This window comes from Callospermophilus lateralis, chromosome 1 (assembly GCF_048772815.1).
Source record: "Callospermophilus lateralis isolate mCalLat2 chromosome 1, mCalLat2.hap1, whole genome shotgun sequence".
Classification (NCBI taxonomy): Eukaryota; Metazoa; Chordata; class Mammalia; order Rodentia; family Sciuridae; genus Callospermophilus; species Callospermophilus lateralis.
The window spans coordinates 84,740,015-84,758,826 of NC_135305.1; the positions used below are offsets into that span (position 1 = coordinate 84,740,015).

At 38.2% G+C, this 18,812-nt stretch overlaps 1 non-coding gene and 1 pseudogene across 1 annotated transcript; one reads left to right on the top strand and one right to left on the bottom strand.

Moving 5' to 3' along the window:
* Positions 1-1,668: 1,668 nt before the first annotated feature.
* On the bottom strand, positions 1,669-1,768 carry LOC143383991 (U6 spliceosomal RNA; annotated as a pseudogene).
* A 16,621-nt stretch (positions 1,769-18,389) lies between these two features.
* Positions 18,390-18,496, top strand: LOC143383938 (U6 spliceosomal RNA). Its single transcript, XR_013089223.1, has one exon. It is a non-coding gene; the product is annotated as a U6 spliceosomal RNA (small nuclear RNA).
* Positions 18,497-18,812: the final 316 nt, after the last annotated feature.

An 18,812-nucleotide genomic window follows, 5' to 3' on the forward strand; every position in this document is an offset into this window, starting at 1 on the left:
AACTTTTTTTATGAGGAAAAGCTCATAAAATTAATTTGCCAAATTTAATCACAATTCAAGGGCAACTTATTTTTATAGCAGAAAGCAACAAAGTAACAGGAAGAACAAACACAACTATCTTAATTGATATCAACCATTTCTATGGTTTTTTAATTGAATGTCCCCAAAGGCTTATGTGATGAAGACTTTGCACCCTGTTGAGGGCCACAGCCAAGTCGGGATGACGCATGGCATTTTTGCCAGAGGTAGTGGTTGAGAGGTGACACCAGCGTGTTCTCTAGAGTTCCAGCTGAGCTCTAGCGGGGATTCCCGGAGAGTTCCCATTGTTTGGGGAAGTGCCGGAGGAGGGGATATTTCCATTGGGATGATGGGAGGCAGTGGAACTTTTAGGGGGTGGAGTTTAGTGGGAGGTTCTTAGGTTATTGGGAGTTGTGCTCTCAAAGGAGTTTGTGGAACCATGGCTCTTTCCTTGTTTCCTATCTCGATGAGGTAAGTCATTTGCTCTGTCACATGCTCACTGTCATTGCCATCTGGTGCACCCACAAGGGGCTCAAAGTGGTGGGTCTGCCCAATCTGGGACTGGAATCTAAAAATCTGCGAGACAAAATAAAACTTTTCTCTTTATAAATTATCTCAGGTATTTCTCTACAGTGGCTGAAAGCTGACTAATATAACCATATTCTTAGTGGTTACCATTTCTGGCCACTTTATTTATAGATAGAGATCCTCTGGAAAGCTCAGCTACTAGCATCACAGGACTGTCAGTGACCATGAATCCTAATAGGTCCATATCAGCTGGTCCAGAGTAAAGCTGTGGAGTAACAGCTGCCAATCATTGGTGCACCTCATGGTGGGAGCGTATAGTAGGGCAAAACCACTTAACTCATTAGCCAAGGAGAAAGTAGAGAGACTGGATGAGCTAGGGTCCTAAAATCCCCCCCTGAGACACAATTCTTAATGACCTAAAGATGCCTCTCAAGGGCCTACCTTCAAGGGTTCCTCAACTTACAAATATTACCATCCAACTTACAATATTGCCATCCTGAAAAACAAACCTTTCATACACAGGCCTTTGGGGGTCAGTTAAGATCCAAACTCTAACACCCTGGTTGGAATGCTTTCTGAGTCTTAGTTTCTTCAACTACAAAATGAGGATAATGATATCTATAATGAAAAATGCCAATTATTTTATATAATTTAATCAATTTGTCATGAGGAGTAGATATGATAATGTATGCAAAATAGATGGACCACATAAATGCTCAATTAATATCGGCTATGGTCAGATTGCAAGAGTGCTTGTGAATTCTGCCAATGAACATTTCTTGACTTGTTTTCCTGTCAAATTAGATTCAACAGGATTTTGAGCTGAGTCTGAACCCTAGTAATTTAGAATGCTAATGGAGAAATATGGAAGGTAGTGTGGGAATAGCAGATTAATAATAATTTAAAAAAATCCCAACTTCAGTTCATTCTTCTAGAGTAAAATCATGGTTTGCATTAGAATCATTCAGGAAACTCCTTTCTATATTCATTTATTCATTTGCTTATGAATGCAAACTATGGCAAGCCATATATTCTCCATTGGAAATATGTTTTTGTTTATTTCTGAATTTTGTCAACCTTTTATTAAGTGATACATGGAGCACAAATTTGGGGGAAAACACTAAAAATATGGAATATTTCACAAATTCATGGGTCATCCTGGCACAGGGGCCAGGCTAATCTTGTTCCAGTTTTAGAATATGTGTTGCCAAAGGGAGAACAGGAAACATGTTTTTAAATGTAAAATCTGGGGCATGTTCCTAAGAAATTCTGATTCAGAAGATCTTTGGCAGGTCCTAGAGAATCTACATTTTTCTAAAACTTTCTAGGTCATTCTGAGGCCAGGCAGCTGTGGGAGGCTTTGAGAAACAAATCTGGAGAGAGTGTGCCTTGATTTCCACTTTGAGAAAGTCCTGTTTGGGAAATTTCTTAATAGGCTATTTGGTAACGCAAAGGGAAAGTAAAACTCCTTTCAGAAGTGCACAGATTGTAGACAATGGACAGCTAAATTGATTGGCAAAGTGAAATCTTGGCAGTGTGTTTCTTTTAGGAAATACTTCTTTGTTCTTAATATAGATTTAGATTACTTTGAATCTGAACATCATTTGCTTCTTAAAGAGTTACTCTCCTTGTGTCAGGAGAGCTGGTGCTGGGGATTGAGTTTCTCTTTACTGGTAAAAAGGCAGCCTAGAATGGGCCTTGGAGTCCAAAGCTCACACCTGTAGTTCCATGTGTAACCTCCTCCTGGGGTTATTTCAGACACAAAGTATTCCCAAACATGGAGAAGGCTCTAGGTCTGCCTGGGTTCTGATGCTCTGTGTTGTTGGTGATAAGAGGTGGATCTTCTTGAAGGTCAGGGCTTCCTGGATGGTTACCCATCCAGAAGGCAAAAGATCTTGAACTTCAAAGTCCTCACTCAAGCACTGGCTGGGGATTGGACTCTGGGAGAAGAAACCTGGCCTAGGATTATCATGTTGGGGAAGGCACTGTTCACCTCAAAATGGTGGCAACATGGCCACTGGTCTTTGGAAGGATATTTTTTATGATTGTCACATCTAGTTGGAATTGAAGTCTTCACCATTAGTTTTTTTTTTTTTTTACTTGTTTCGTTTTGTTATTTCCAATCCTCCAATAAAGATAGGCACATTGAGCAGATTTTTCAATTCCACAAATGTTGAATATCTGCTGCCTTCAGTGAGCTTGGGAAACAAGCATCCTTTCTAATATTAGCTTCTAAGGTTGGAGAGGATTTAAGAAATAAGATTGTATACAAAACTGAACTCGCTTGTCTGAAGAAGGCTGCACAAAGCTTCTACACTCCTTCCGAGCACCTAATAAGACTTGCTTGGGCTCTAGAAAGGTCTGAGCACTTAACTCATCTTGAGGGTAACCAACTGATAGAAAATTATTTTTAATTTGGGTTCACTCAATAAAAATTTTTTTCTAACACCCTGGAGAATTTACATATTGAATTCTAAAATATATAAAAGAAATTCAACTCTTTGCAGCTAACAACACTGGCTCCTACTGAAAAGTATAAGTAGAAACTGCCTGATCAGTTTTGGTGAAAGTGAGAATTGTTTATAATTAGCAATTACTTTTTTGGCATCCAAATAGCTGTCTGTTTTCTCTCCTTAGATAAGTTCACATTCACTCACCATCTTATTTTAATTTAAGAAAAATTTCTTTCCATTACAGATATAATATAAACTCCTATTAAAAATTTGGAAAATAAAGAGAAGGGGAAGAATTTCTCCATAGTCTCACCTGCAAATACATTGCGATGTATTTTCTTCCTTTTAAGGTATTCATTTTTCCGTAGTTGCAATTACATGGTACACATGAAATTACATATGCTGGTTTCTTTAAAATCTGTGTTTAAAATATCTGCTAACTATATGATGCAGGAAAAATACCACTTAGAGATTTATCCTCCAGAGACACTGTATTTTCCTTTAAAATTTTGGTGCATTTCCTTCTATTTCCTCTCCTCCCTGTCCTCTTCCTTCAACCTGTACTTCTCCTTCTTCATTTTAATTTACTTATTTATTTGCAGTTGGAAATATGCTGTATTAAAGTTTGGTTAAGAGATAGGAACACATGTGAAGAAGCTTAGTGACAGGTCATGTGTGTTACTTAGTGGACCATCTTTTCTCAGGACTCTCAGTATGACTATTAAAAGTGCAGAAAACCATCATTTGTGGCAGAGAGAGAGAGAATTAAAAAAAAAAAAAAAAAAGCACCATTATGTTGCACTATGTCATTCTGCTTTTGTGCAGGGAAAATACCTTTGAAAAGTAATTCTTCTGGTTCATTTTCTTCATGGAGTGACCAGTGGAGCTATTAATAGCAAGTGCTGGAAGAGAACACTATTCATTACTGTTTTAAGTGGCCATTAAACATGCAAAAGATTTCCTCTGAACTGAAAGTTGAAGGATATGGCTCAACAAGCCCATTTCCTGGCACTGGAATGCAGACAGGAGCCACAGCAGAAGCCACAGTGGCCTGTAGGGCCACACTTTGGCTCCAACCCAGTGGGAGCTCTGCATTTCTGTTCCCTACCTGAGTAGCTGAGGACTTCTCTGGCCTTTTAGCTACAGCAACCTCTTTTTGAAGTTTTTAATTTTCATCTATGTATTGATCACCTGAATATATTTTCTAGAAATCTCAAGTAGGATACAAGGATGATTCACTTTCTGAGACATCATATACTTGAGAATGACTTATTACCTCCTCCATCCGAGAAGCATCCTCCTCTGAAAGTTCAGAATCTGAAATGTCCCCAAATATGAAACTTTTGAGCACTGACTTGACACCAGAAGTGGAAAATTCCACGTCTGACCTCATGTGAGGTCAAAATGCAGGTGCACTAAGAACATTGTATAAAATGATCTTCAGGCTATGTGTATAAAGGCATGTATGAAATAAATGGAAGTTGTGTTTAGACTTGGGTTCCATCCTCAAGTAATCTTATTATGTACATGCAAATATTCCATAATACCCCAAATTCCAAAATCCAAAAAACTTTTGGATAAGAACCTCAACCTGATTATCTATCTACCAATCTGTCTATAACATGGGTGTGTGTTTGTGTGCATAAATTCTGGTGTCATGATCCTTTTTGTAACATCTGTAGATGTGTCATGTTTTCATTGTCCTCTAGAATTTACTATAGTTGAGGCCAACTTTGAGGTAAACCCAATTTGTATCCTTTTGTAGATAACCTTTTGTTCTCTCTGCTTGTTTGGATTTCCCTTTCATTTATTTATTTATTTTTTTCTGGAGTATTTATAGTGTGGATACTTTTGTAGTACCTGAATATGTTTTCCCCTCTGTGTAATTCAGTTTTTTCCCCCTTTCTCTTACAGCCTTTCTGTCTTGAAGGCTGGGCTTTGATATCTGTTGCCCAAGGATGGAAAGGTTAGTAGTGAAGATGGTTCTAGAGTTCAGAAAGAGGGAGATGCGTTGCGGAGATGCCGTTGGCAGAAACACGTTCTGCCATTTGGGCCCTGACTGAACTGAAAGGACCAAACAGGAGTCATCCCAGGAGCAGTGGACACGAGTGGAGCCTGATGTTCACTCACAGGCTTGGGCAGCTCCTCCCACCACCTCTGCACACTGGCTTCCTCCCGCCCTGAAGGAGGCTTCTGCATTTCACCTCCCTAGGGAGGTTTCCCCTGGTCACCTACCCCCTTCCCACCTTCTGCTCTCCCTCCCTCTCCCCCTGGCTCTCTTCCCCTTTCTCTATAGCATTTACCCCACCCGATGTAGGATAAGATGACCGTCTCTGTGGTCTCACAGGATTTTCTTAGTCTGGCTTTTCTAGAATGCATGGAGACCCACTTCTTGGTCTTTGTCACTCTAAACGGAAAATCCATAAAAAGCTGGTGTTTTCCTGTTCCTGCCAAGGCACTTTCTTAGAGCCACACCCCTCCTGTGGTTCAATGCCCTGATTGCCTCTCCCCCTTCCCTGTTTCTCTGTACTGTTCGAAAGTACCTTTCACACCAGCAGTCTGTCTTGTTCATCCCTGCATGGGAGCCCTGACTACCTTAAAAAGCAGCAGTCACAGTTTTGATTTACCATTTTTCCGCTTGGCCTGGGACTCATATTTCTATTTGATCTTGACTTTGTGAGTCAAGGTGGTAGTGAAAGAACACAAGCCTTCCACCTGAGGAGAGGGGGGCAAGATTTGGAAGACCTACCTGATTGTTCTTGTTGGTACTGGGAATTTTTGTTTCAGGTGCCTTCCTGTGAATTTTAATAGGGTGCTGGGCGAGGCTGTTCCAGGGTTTTCATCCAGATTCGCCATTTCAAATTGGGCTTCTATTTATACCTTTGATTTATTGGAAATCTCTTCATAAGGAATATAAAGGTGAACTATGGGCCACTCAATTCATCTTCCAAAGGATAAACAAGAGACCATGGGTCTCAGTTATGTCTATACTATATAATATTTAAAGAGTGCTTTTTTTTTTTGCTTCCAAATGCAAAGAAATATTTTTTAGTAATTTGTATTGGCCACATTCACAGTTCTGATATGGCAAATATTAGTGAATTTTTACTGTTTTAAAGAAATCTACATGATTAACTAAGAGATTTGACTATGGATTACATATGGCTCACCTCCCTTTTTAAATGCAAAGAACTGAAGACTAATAGGAAAATAATATCAGAACCCATAGAAAAAAGTAAATATATTCAAACAGCTCTTTGGCAGTTTATTGATACTGAGATGTTTTCTTCCCTTGAAAACATGTGAAATTTCCCTTTTATTTTCCCTGAAATATGTCAGAATTAAAATTCAGGTATTTTGTTACATTTTGACAATAGGCTTCAACTTCTTCTCCTCTGACTTTATATTTCAGAATACTTATTTGCAGTTTGTTGGTAATGCATTTGGTTGCAGCCTGAGACATTTCCAGGTCGAAAGCCAGGTTCACATTTTTGCTTTGAGGAGACAGAAATTCCAAACAAATACAGATGGTCAGGCCATAAACTAAATTAAAATTTCTGCTTTCCTGGATGTTACATTAAATATGGCCACCATGCCAAGAGAAATACATGAAAAATCCATTTGCATCACATCCTGCTGCTTCCACATGGTATAAAATAACAGAATGCTAAGAAGTGTGTGTTTGTGTAAATGTGTGCAAGAGCATGTGTGTGTCAATCCAATTCCCTCTGTTGGCTTGACTACCATACATGTTTTGACTAATAAAAGATGTATTTTAATTAAAATCTGGGATTGACCAGATGTATATCCGTAAACTTTTCATACATATGTATATAATACTTGAACACTATATTAAATACTTTTGGAAGTATTGTGTGATTTTCTTTCTTTTTTTAGTGCAAACAGAGGACCTGTTTTTTTCCTTACCCAATTTACCCAGAATATTTGCTCATTTAGAATTCTATGGAGATAATCCCTCATTTCTAGAAGGATTAGGAAGGTCATCATGGGAAGGTAACTTTTTTTAAATAGAATTTTTAGGGGAGGAAGGAACTCATTCTTGTGATTAGGTAAATATTTATGTCATGGGAGGGCAAAGGAGAATACATACATATTGCAGTTTGGCTAGTACACATTGAGTCCAGTGCTGTCTGGGTAGTGAGGGTTGAAAGCACAGCTGGGACCACATGGGACATACTTGGTTGGCCCCATCGTAGGACCCTATCCACTATTTCCATTTGATGTCTTAGTCTTAAATCCCTAGGGAGAAGGGCCTGAGACTAAGGCTTATGTGTAGACTCCACTAGTGGGTGTGACCCTGAAGAGGGACAGTTATGTCAACCAGGGAAGGGTAAGTTGGACACTAAGGTCAACTGGTTGCTCTGATCTACAGGACCTTATAAAGAATCCAATGAAATGTATTTAGGGACCCTCTTTTATGGGTTGAACTGTGTCCCCCTAAGATCCATATGTTGAAGCCCTAAGCTAGTTGGAGAGAGGGCCTGTAAATTGGTGATTAAAATGAAACGACAGTTGAATGAATCTGACACAACTTTCCTATATTCATATATGAATATACCACAATGAATCTTCATATCCTCACAAGTCTGGGATCCTAATTAGAATAAGATGTACTCCATTTTTGTATAAATATGTCAAAATATACTTTACTGTCATGTACATCTACAAAGAACAAATAAATTTTTTTTGAAAACTTAAAATGAGCCAGTTGGGGCGGGTCCTAATCTAATCTGATTAGTGCCCCTATAAGAAGAGGAAATTTGGACTTGCAGATTGTGTGAGATTGTGTGAGATTCAGAAAAGGCCATGTGAGGTCACAATGAGACAGAATCCATTTGCAGGTCCAGGAGAGGGCTCTCAGGAGGAAGTAAACCTGGAGAAATACCTTAATCTGGGACTTACAGCCCCCAGGACTATGAGAAAATAAATTTCTATTGTTGGAGCCACTCAGTATGTGGTGCCTTGTTAAGGCAGCAGCTTTAGCACACTCCAGATTTTGACTCCTGGAGGGTTGACTGCTCAGCACTTCTGGGCTGCATATCCTTGCATGAAAAGCAGCTTCTCCTGGAGTCTCATGAATTGGTGTCAACAGAAGCCCCAAGGGAGGAGGTGGCAGGAGCACAACTGGGTCTCGGGTGTGATGCTGTTAGGCGGCCAATGTGAAAAGCAGCCTGGAGCCCATGCAGTACGGGCTGCGGGGACTAAGAGGTGACAAGGCAAGGGTGACTGATGAGGTGAAAGGAGTTAAGCAGAGGTAAAGTGGTTCCTGATATCCAGGGTGATAGTGGTGTTGATAATGACAATGAGAGTGACTGGTGCTATTGGGCATTTTCTGTGTCAGACACAGGGCTACGCATTCACATAAACCATCTCTTACGTCCCCCAAACACTCTGACATTTAGGTACTATTTTACAGATGAAGAAACGGAGGCATAGAGAGGTGCAGGAAGTTGCCCAAGGTTTTAACAACTCCTAGGCAGTAATTAAACTCCAGTTGCCTGGCTCCAAGGCCTGCCTGCTTACTCTATTCTCTGCTGATGCTGTGATCAAAAAAGTCTTCTAGAACCATGAATTTGAATAGCAGTTTCAATTCAGTTTAATTTTATTCATAAGTTATTTGCTGAAGAAAATATAAGGTATTCTATGCATGAGTCAATCAGAAGAAAGTCAGTAAGGTTAAGCTGTCAGAGCACAAGTGTCAAGCTCTGTAGGTTCAAATCCCAGCTCACTGCTGACCTGCTGGAGACTTCGGGAAAGTTCCTCCACTTCTCTGGGCCTCGTTTCAAACGTGTGGATCTTTTTTTTTAATTTATTTTTTAGTTTTCGGCAGACATCTTTGTATGTGGTGCTGAGGATCGAACCCGGGCTGCACACATGCCAGCGAGTGTGCTATCGCTTGAGCCACATCCCCAGCCCCAAACATGTGGATCTTAAAAGTAGCACCTACTTCATAAAATTGTTGTGAGAATTAAGTTATGTAATATACATAAACTACTTTTTATATCTAGTAAGTGCTACGTGTTTTACTACTGTAATCTTTAAAAAACATTGACCAGATGTGATTTTTTTTCAATAACTCACATCTGTATAAAGTTCTTGAATATAACATGTACAGCTTTTGATTTTTGCAACCCTACTTTTGCTATGAAAGCCATGGGACAGATTTTTTGAAAGCTGTCAAATGTCAGCTGTTAAACATCACATTGCCGGCATCATAAGTGAAGTCACTATTTGGCAGATAATTTTTTGGTGGGAGTGGTTCTCACTGACAGGGAAAATGAAAAAAAAAAAATAAATTAAGTCCCCATTGTGATCTATTTCAGACACATGGCTTAGCAAGTTTTATAATTGTTCATTTCTTTTCCTTCCACTTAGAATTCACAAGGCTGAGCTATGTAAAAAAAAATGGACCACTGGGAAAATACTTTTTCCTTTTTTTTTTTTTTTTTTTTTTTACTGTAGCTATCATTTTTCTGCAGGTGAAGCTGTTTACTACTGCAGTACAAAGATAATCACATTCTCTAAACATAGGCATGGTCTCTGGATTAAAAGGTCATAGTTTATTATCTGATTGCTCTAATTTAATGTGGGGAGCCCAGCTGAATCGTTGCAATAGTTGTTCTTATCTCTTATCTCATTTCCTCCCTTTCAAGGGTAGATAGAACAAGTTTCCTCATCTGTGAAATGAGGGGGTTGAACCGGGTATCCTCTAAGTCCTTTTTGGTTTTGACATCCTGTGGCTTCAGATGCTCTTCTCCTCCGGTAACATGCTTTGTTTACAAGGGCATTGAACAGACCCCAACATCCCTGCATGATCAATCCAATTTGGGCTACTGTGATAGCAATGGACTTAACATTTCGGTAAAGCTTTGTCATTTATGAAGTGTCTTCATATATTCATCCTTTCTAAGATCTTCACAGAAACTCTCAAGAAATTTTGTGATGAGGAGAATCAGACCCAGGGAGATTACATGATTTGTCCAAGGTTATGTAACTTTCAGGAACATGGGCCAAATTTAAAATAAAAAGCCAAGTTCTATATGTTGGTAGAGTGCTCTTGGTAGTACAACACAGTGACTCCGAACCAAGAGGTAGACATGGTTAAATTATAAGGGCTATTTTGGTTCCTTCAGGGAATAAACCAACATTATTCCTGTTGATTCTGATTGGGTCACATGTATTATACTGATCCAGTCATGTGTATACACTGAACCAGTCATGTGTATATACTGGACCAGTCACGAATGTGTATATACTGAACCTTGAACCAATCATGTGGCTAGAGGAGTGTAAAGTTTCTGATTAGCCAGGCCTAGCCCCAGCCTCCCCCTGAAGCTGGGGTGCTGTCAGCTCCCTGAGGCACATAGATAAAAATGGAAGAGAGAAAATCAGGGATAGTCATCAGACAAAGAGAGAACAATTGATTCATTTTTTAAAAAAATAAGTAAATTTCCATTATGCAGAATTTTCCTTCAAGAGTAATTTGTGGGCTGGGGATATAGCTTAGTTGGTAGAGGGCTTGCCTCCATGCACAAAGCCCTGGTTCAATCCCTAGCACCACACACACAAAAAGAAGTAAGTTGTTTTAGAATGTTTCATTTTCTATTTTGTCATAATTGAACTACATTTTTGCAAAAGCAGTTTTTCCTTGAATAAATGTCAAAGCAAATACTAATTAATGTAACTGAAGAGTAGTTGAGGAAGCACAACAATAAAAGTTCACTCATTTCAAGTACTGTGATTTCCAGAAATCTATATCCATTTAGTGCAGTTGGATCTCAGCTCCATGAGTCAAACTCATTCTTCTTCCGGGCATGGAATAAGGATTTGGAGCTCTCTCAATCAGATCAAACCCACCAAACGTTTCTTGAGCAACTTATGTGCAAAGTGTCTCATGGTAAAGCAGCGTGGTTGGGCTGACCATGTTTCCTTCTTTGTCAATTTGACTCATTTGATTGTTTGTTTCTTGACTTGTGATTCCCAGGTTTTATAACTGAGAATCATTCAAATTCCCTTTGGCTTGCAGAAGCTGCTCAAAGATTTTTTTTTTTTTTTTTGGATTATATTCTGTTGACCAAAACTTTCCCCTCAGTTGTCATGGCAACCTTCATATTGCAAGAGCTCCACATTAGCCTAGAAATTTGACAAGCAGACAACTTCCAGACAAGAGTGGCTGATTTAGGACATTTGGACTGGGACACAGGGTTTTTACTGTACTCTGCACTAGTTTACAGAACTTGCAAATCGTTTTGGTTCAAGTAAGGTAACCCCTGAGCCAACCTCAAAGTGTTTGGTTACATCTCAGTTCGTAGGAGGAACCACGCAACTCATTCATTTACTTTCGGCAAGTTTCATCTAGTGGCTGACTAGTTAGCCTATTCATAGGTAGGGAGTGAAAAGTGTCTGCACATTGCCCTGGTCCTAAGCAAGCTGGGTATAGTTGTGCTTTTGCTTCACATGTTTCCTAACCCCTCTTCAAGTCCTGCTGACTTCCAAAGCGCTCCTTTACACTGCTAAGTTCTGCCCAAGCCAGACTCCTGCATGCTGTCTGGAACCACCAGTCTGGAGAATGAGTGTCCAATCACAAAGTGCTCCTGTTACATTTGAGGTTGCGTTTTTTTTTCCCTTTAAAGACTCTTTACTTCATTCAGGTTGCCTTTTAATGATGCTACTCTTTTCAATGAGATTCTATGTATTTATTTATTTTTGTGATTATTGTGTTTTTATTGGGAGTTATCTGTGGTCCCAGTTGTTGAAAATAAAAACCTATTTAAGTCTTCATGTAAAGGAAGAATGTTTTTAAAAATTGATTGAGGTATAATTCATAAACCACAGAATTTACCCATTTTAACTACATAATTTAATGATTTTTAGCGAATTATAGAGTTGAACAACCAATCCAATCTTAAAACACTTCTAACAATAGAAAAAAGATGCTCAGTGCCCATTTGTAATCACGTTCCATCTCCACTCCCGCTAGCTCCAGACAGCCAATAAAAAAGGATTGTTGTACCCTTAGTCTGTTTGGCTTCACTACTATATGCTGAGGTTCCTTTTGGAATTAAAAAAAAAATGGTTCTTTTTAGTTATACATGATGGCAGAATCCATTTTGATAAAATTATACCAGCATGGGTATAATATATAATATATAATATATAATATAATATATAATATTCTAATTAGGACCCCATTCTTGTGGGTGGGCATGTGTTGGTGAGATTCTTGAGTGGCCATCCTTGGGGATGGAGAATGGGGAGAAGAGAAAGAAACAAAAGACCTTGTTCTTTTTTTTTCCTGGTTACAAAAGTAAGAACTGCTTATTGTGAAACAAATTCAAATTTAAAGTATTTTCAAAATGGGTGATTGTAACAGGCAAAAAAAAAAAAAAAATCCTATTGTCAATCATCTTGTATAGAATAATTCAGTTTAATTGCTTTTATCATCTTATAAATTTATTATTATTATTATTATAAATAAATTTATTATTATTTATCATCTTATAAATACATTTATTACAATAAATTATAAATTTATTGTAAAACCTTTGGAAATACTTAGGAGCAGGGGAATCACGGCAATGTCAGTATCCAGAGATAAACTCTGTGAATAGTTTAGCTGTTTCAGCATAAAACATGGCCTTGAAAATTCAGTGGCATACAACAGTCAGCAATTATTTCTTGGGGATGACTTGTGCAGCTCTGCTTCCGGCTACGGGACAATTTCAGATTTGTTCCACAGGCATCACAATTCTGCTTCTAGGTGTGTACCCTAAAGAAATGAAAGCAAGGACTGGAACAGATAATTTCACACCCATGCTCATATCATAGCTTTCTTCCCAATTCCCAAAGGCAGAAGCAATTCAATGTCCATTGACAAATAAGTGGGTAAATAAAATGTGGTATATCCATACAATGGAATGTGCTTTATTCTTTTTAAAAATTTTTTATTTGCCTTTTTTATTTATTCTGTTTAGAAATAACATGACAGTAGAGTGTATTTTAACATATTATACATAGAGTATAACTTATTCTAATTAGGATCTCATTCTTGTGGTTGAACTCAACATGGAGTTTCACTGGTCGTGTATTCATATATGAACACAGGGAAGTTATGACTGATTCATTCTACAGTCTTTTCTATGCTCATCCCTCTTCTCTTCCCTTCATTCCCCTTTGTCTAATCCAATGAACTTCTATTCTTCCATCCCCTCCCCTTATTGCACGTTAGCATCAACATATCAGGGAGAACCTTTGGTTTTCTGGGATTGGCTTATTTCACTTAGCATTATTTCCAGTTTCATCCATTTACTAGAAAAATGCCATAATTTCTTTCTTCTTTATGGCTGAGTAATATTTCACTGTGTATATATATACCACATTTCCTTTATCCATTCATCTGTTGAAGGGCACCTAGGTTGGTTTCATAGCTTAGCTATTGTGAATTGAGCTGCTATAAACATTGATGTGGCAGTGTCACTATAGTATGATGATTTTAAGTCCTTTGGGTATATACTGAAGAGTGGAATAAATGGGTCAAATGATGTTCTATTCCAACTTTTCTGTGGAATCTCCATACTGTTTTCCATAGTAGTGCACAAGTTTGAAGTCCCACCAGAAATGTAAGAGTGTACCTTTTACCCCACATCCTCACTAACATTTATTGTTTCTTATTGTTATGGTTTGGATGTAGGTGTCCCCCAAAAGTTCATGTGTGAGACAATGCAAGAAGATTTAGAGGAGAAATGATTGAGTTCTAGCCTTAACCTAATCAGTGAGTTAATCCCTAATGGGATTAACTGGTGGGTGGGGTGTGGCTGGAGGAGGTGGGCGTTAGGGGTGTGGCTTTGGGGTATATATTTGTATCTGGAGAGTGGAGTCTCTCTCTGCTCCCTGATCACCATGTGAGCTGCTTCTCTGCACCACATTCTTCTGCCATAATGTTCTGCCTCACCTCAAGCCCCAAAGAATGGAACCTGCCACCTCTAGATTAGACCTCTGAAAATTGTGAGCCCCAAAATAAACTTCTCCTTCTCTACAGTTATGCTGGTGGGGTCATTTAGCCATAGCAACAAAAAAGCTGACTGAAGCACTTGTATTCTTGAAACTTACCATTCTGACTGGAGTGAAATGAAATCTCAGTATAGCTTAAAAAAAAAATTTTTTTTTTTTTAGTTGCAGAAGGACATGATAGCTTAATTTATTTTTATGTGGTGCTGAGGATTGAACCCAGTGCCTCGCAAATGCAAGGTGAGCATTCTACCACAATCCCAGTCCTCAGTGTAGTTTTAATTTGCATTTCTCTAAGTGCTAGAGAAGTTGAACATTTTTTTCATATATATTTTTTTGCAGTGTGAAAATATCATTTCATAGATGTTTTAATTTGCATTGCAAAGAGGAGTAAGTAAATTGAACATATTTTGAACATATTTCTTCCTCTGTGAAGTACATGTTCAGTTTCTTTGCCCATTTATTGATTGGGTTATTTATTTATTTTTTTGGTGTTAAGCTTTTTGAGTTTTTTTATATATCCTGGAGATGAATGCTCTATCTGAGGTGCAAGTGGGAAAGATTTTCTCCCATTCTGTAGGCTGTCTCTTCGTGTGGCTCATGATTAATTCTTTTTTTTTAAATTTTTTATTTTTTAGTTATAGTTGGACACAATACCTTTATTTTATTTATATATTTTTATGTGGTGCTGAGGATCGAACCCAGGGCCTCGCAAATGCTAGGCAAGCTCTCTACCACTGAGCCACAACCCCAGCCCCATTTTTTTTTAATATATTTTTTTTATTTGTTCACAATACATTTATTTTGTTTATTTATTTTTATGTGGTGCTGAGGATCGAACCCAGGACCTCGCACATGCTAGGCGAGCACTCTACTGCTGAGCCACAACCCCAGCCGCCCCCCACCATTAATTCTTAAAGGAGGGAATTCTGACACATGCTACAACATGGAGGAACCTAGAAGACAGGATGCCTGTAAAATAAGCCAGTCGTAAAATAACAGCTACTCTGTATTCCACTTACATTAGGTACCTAGAATAGTCAAATAGGTAGGAACAGAAAGTGGAATGGTAGATTCCAGGGGTTAAGTGGGGGGCGGAAATGGAGTGTTATTGTCTGATTAGTACAGTTCTGGGGCTAGATGGTGGTGATGGTTGCAGAACAATGTGACTATACTTAATGTCATTGAACTGTGCACTTAAAAATGGTTAGAGTAGTACATTATATTTACATAAATTTGACCACAATAAAAAAATGGTTTCTCTATGCTTGATTTGAATTGCTTTATTCACATTTTGAGTCAATAAATATTATTTTGCAACATATAAATGATTGCAATGATTGCTTACAGCTTCTCCATGGAGATCTTTCATAATTTAATTTATTACCATGGGCATTTACTTTTGAAATTTTTTCCATTGTGAGTAATATATTTTTATTCCAATCTCTGATTACTTTCTTTAGATAAATTTTCAGAAATAGAATTATGAGTTCAGTGACTATGAACACTGAAAATGCAAAAAGCCCTGCATTTCCTATTTTTTTCATACACTTGCTAATATTGCGTGTGACTAGTAAAAAAAATGTGTTTTGTTTTTTTTTTGCAGTGTGAAAATGTCATTTCATAGATATTTTAATTTGTATTTCAAAGAGGAGTAAGTAAAGTGAACATATTTTGATGTGGCTTTTCTTTTTCTCCTTTCTCTCTCTCTCCCTCTGGATGTGAATTTCCTGCTCAGGGCATTTACCCACTGTTCCATAGGGACGGTGGCATATGGAAGACATAGTGATTGGAGCAGTCTACCCTGGGTGCAGGCAATATGTGGGGAGTAATTCCTGTTGGCAACTTAAACCAATAATAAGATGCTCTCACAGTCAGTCTGCACCAGCATTCTGAAGAGTGTCGATGATCAAATACTCCCAACCACTCCAGCCAGGCCTAACTGGCTCAGTGGTGGAGCACTTGCCAAGCACATGTGAGGCACTGTGTTGGCTCCCCAGCACCACATAAAAATAAGTAAAAAAAATTCAAGGTATTGTGTCCTTCTGCAACTTAAAAAAAAAATTAAAATGTATAGAAGGATGATCAGGAAAAAGTGTCCCTCCGACCCGAATCCCCAGCTACTTAATTCTCCTCCCAGGAAGCCATTGTGATTGACTTCTTATACATCCTGCCAAAAAAGAGTTTGAACAGAAACATATCTTTTCCCTGAATCAAAAATATAATACAGTATTACTTAGTATATTGCTTTTTTTTCCCACCTAGTATTAGATGTTAGAGATGCTTCCATCACTAACCTTTAACTTGCCATTTTATCCCTCTATTCTACTATATTGTACGTACTGTGTACTCTATTGTATGCACAGCCCATCTCCCTACTGATGGATGTGAATCATTTTACATGTATACCAACCAGTATACTTGTCAGATAAATTCCCAGTGGTGGAATTTTTTGCTATCCAAGATATGTGGATTTGCACATTTGGCACTGTAAAACTGTGTCCTCTACAGGTCTTATCCATTAGCACTTGTAATACTTAGGAAAGGGTGTCTGTTCACCACCATAGTGTGCCTGCTACTAATCTCTTAGTTAAGAAATACATTTTGCTGAACTGTTTGCAAGTAAGTTGCTAACAGAACAATGTGTTATCTTTAAGAATTCAGCATACTCTTCCTAAAAATTCTCCTATGCAATCACAGTGCCATTATTAAAACTGTTAACCTTAACAGTAATTTCATAATATGATCCAAGAGCCAATCCCTACTCAAATTTTATCACTCACCAGCTGGCCAGGCCGGCGATATGAACTGGGTTTAAAGGGGCAGGCTGTGTTATTGATAACTAAGGAAACAAGGAAGAAACCACGCGGCACATGGACATAAGTTTCTGAGGCAAGAAGGCTCAGTGACCTCAAGGGTCAGCTCCAGTGCTGGAAGGAGCAAGAAGAGCAAGAGGAACAAAAGAGAGAGCGTGCCTGAAACCTTCTATTTATGACCCCCCCCCCAGACATTTGAGAAAGTTCCACCCAAATAAGGCAAGGAATTGGGTTTCAGAGGGTTGCTTGATGATGTCTTGTGGTCAGCAGTTTGACTGACATCTTGGCAAGTCACACCCATCTCAGGTGCCATGTGGGAGCACAGGCAGAGCAAGAGGAAAGGGCACACGTGCGTCACACAGCCCAAGGAGCATGCCAGACAGGCCAGTCCTCCCACACGCTCAAATGCACATAGCTCACATGGATGGCTCATGACAAAATTCCCTAATTGTCTCATTTTTTTTTTTTTTATAGATATTTTACTATTTGGAATGAGGAATAGAACAAGCTTTTTCTGGCATATTTATATGATTGCTACATATCCCTAATGTCCTTTTTTTTAAGCATTTTTAAAATTTATTTTTTAGTTGTACTTGGACACAATACCTTTATTTTATTTATTTATTTATATGTGGTGCTGAGGATTGAACCCAGGACCCTGCACATGTTAGGTGAGTGCTCTACCACTGAGCCACTACCCCAGCCCCTTTTTTTTTTTTTTTTTTTTAAACCAGGGATTAAACTCAGGGGCACTTGACCACTGAGCCACATCCCCAGTCTTTTTTTGTATTTTATTTAGAAACAGGGTCTCACTCAGTTGCTTAAGGTCTCGCTTAAACTTGTAATCCTCCTGCCTTAGCCTCCTGAGCTGCTCAGCCACTTCCCAGGTCTCCTTTGTGATGTTAAATTTTTGAAGCAACCAAGCCAATCATGATGTAGAAAGTTACCATTCTCAGTGCATTGGCTTCTTTCCCTGTGATATTCCCAACACTATTCAGTCCCCAAGAAAATGCTTCTCCATTCTGATTCCTTAGAACCTACAGTGAGTGTGACCAGACCTTGCAAATTTAGGGTTGTACTAACTTAGGGACACTTCTTTGTGTGCCATCCCATCAAATCATGAATGCAAAACATTCCTGCATAATGAAGTCTTGTCACCCAGTAGTGCCAAACATCCATTTTCTTGCTTTACTTCACCTCAGAAATTGAGGTTTTGAAGATCATCATGAATTTGTGTGGTGTCTGTAAAAGTTACACCTTCTGTTATATCAAATAGTTTATATTTAGTTGTGACCTATGATATTTAAATCAGTAACTGGATGAATACTGAATAATAAAATTACAAAGGGTTTATATTTCTACAAAATATGAAATGAACTTTCATTAAAAATTTTAAAAAATATTAAACATAATTTCACCTTTATTTCAATGCTTTTTATTTAACTCTATAAAAATTTTTTTATTTGTTAATAAATTGGGCTTTCCTTTTAATGTTTGGAAGAAAAAGAAAAAGACTATTTTTGAAAATCATATAAAAATAAGTATAGCACTCACTTTGGCAGCACATATATTAAAATTGGAGTGACACAGAGAAGATTAGCATGGCCCTTGTGCAAAGATAATAAGCAAATTCATGAAGCATTCCATAAAAAAGGAGTATTATGTACATTTAATTGATTTTTAAAATATATTTAAATTTTGGATACTTTGAATATCATTAAACCTTGTACTTTCAATCTTTTTTTTCCCCTATTTGTATACATCATATATTCACACCAATTCATGTCTTCATACATGTGCTTTGGATAGTAATGATCATCACATTCCACCATCATTAATTACCCCATGCCCCCTCCCTTCCCCTCCAACCCCTCTGCCCTATCTAGAGTTCATCTATTCCTCCCATGCTCCTGCTCCCTATCCCATTATGAATCAGCCTCCTTATATCAAAGAAAACATTCGGCATTTG